The following is a 1,454-nucleotide window of genomic DNA, read 5'->3' as shown; positions in this document are numbered from 1 at the left end:
ATTTTTTTTTTTTTTTTTTTTTTTTTTGTTTGTTTGTTTTGTTTTGTTCTTCTTCTTCTTATCTTATGATTTGATTTGTTTAAACATTTTCAATATGATTTCATTTTTTAATTTTCTTATCTATTTGTTTTTTTTTTTTTAAATAAATTTAATATTTTATTTTATTTTAAAATATTTTATCCTTTTTACTCTCATTTTTTCATTTGAAACATGTACGAGATTAATAAGTTCTCAAGCAAAGTTGATAGTGAGTGAATTTAATTGCTTAACTTTTTTTACTTAAAACACGATTTGGGAACTTCCAAAAATCCTCAATTTTCATTTATCCGCATACTCGTTCACCCCTGTTGTATACTCTAAACTTTAGAAATTGTTCATTTGCTTTTATAGTATTTACTTGTTGTTACTCAACTTTGTTTTGTTAGTGGGTTCGATAATAATAAGACTTCCTTTCTGTGATTCACTAGTTTAGTATTGATTTTAATCTAAATGTAATGACATTGTTTTGTAATTATACTCGGAAATTGAAACCCTTTTTACAATATGACTCATTAATTTTTTGGATCAAGTAATCCATTAGTTTGAAACTTTCAAAGTAGTTCAGTAAGATATTGAGGTGAGAAGAGCGATTTACAATGTCTCGGTAGTAGTTGATGTATTAGATTCTAGATTTAAAATGAGACTCATCGAATTTTATTTTTCTCAAATCTATAAAAAATACTGTAAGGTTGAAATTCAATATGTTTGACCTATAAGTAACGGTCAAATTCAAGTACAAAAGTAAGAATATTCATATTTTACCGTTAGTTCAGGAGGAGATAAGAGTAGTTTTAATTCTTTTGTTAAAAGAAACATCAAAATTCTCAAGTTTGATGAGCCAGCAAATAAATGTTTGGTAATGTCACTTAAAAATTCAATCTTTATTTCTCTTTTGCCATGAACTAATAACTTTGACATTTTGAGATAATGAAAGTTAAATGAAGTAAAATATCATATTTTATATTAAATCGTTAAACATATTTTAGTCGTGATTCCTAGTCGAGTCAACTCGATTTCGCTCCTTCGACTCTAAACTACTATTTTATTCTAGATTTGGCATGGGCGACTCAATCATGATATTAATAGATCGGCCCAATAAGGCAAAGTGAAAATTAGTACGATAAAATATCATAAAGTGGTCAAAATGAGACCTCCCGAATATCAAAAGCAAGATATTATGTAGTTCGGCAAATGGGGTCTACATGAAAGAGTTTGACGCTTCTTCTAAGTATCTTGGTAGCATTCCGTGTAACTCCTCAATCGAGAGTTCCACTCGAGGTCTTGGGATTATTATTGCTTTAGAGTCTGTATATAGTATTCGAGGCAAACATGTAGGTACATATCGTTTTCAAATTTAACTAGAAGCTTCATATTGTTTCACGTCACCATTACCTCGATTTTTTTTTTTTTTTTTT

This window comes from Cucurbita maxima, unplaced genomic scaffold (genome assembly GCF_002738345.1).
Source record: "Cucurbita maxima cultivar Rimu unplaced genomic scaffold, Cmax_1.0 Cma_Scf00002, whole genome shotgun sequence".
NCBI classification, from domain to species: Eukaryota; Viridiplantae; Streptophyta; class Magnoliopsida; order Cucurbitales; family Cucurbitaceae; genus Cucurbita; species Cucurbita maxima.
This window is presented reverse-complemented; position numbering follows the sequence as displayed.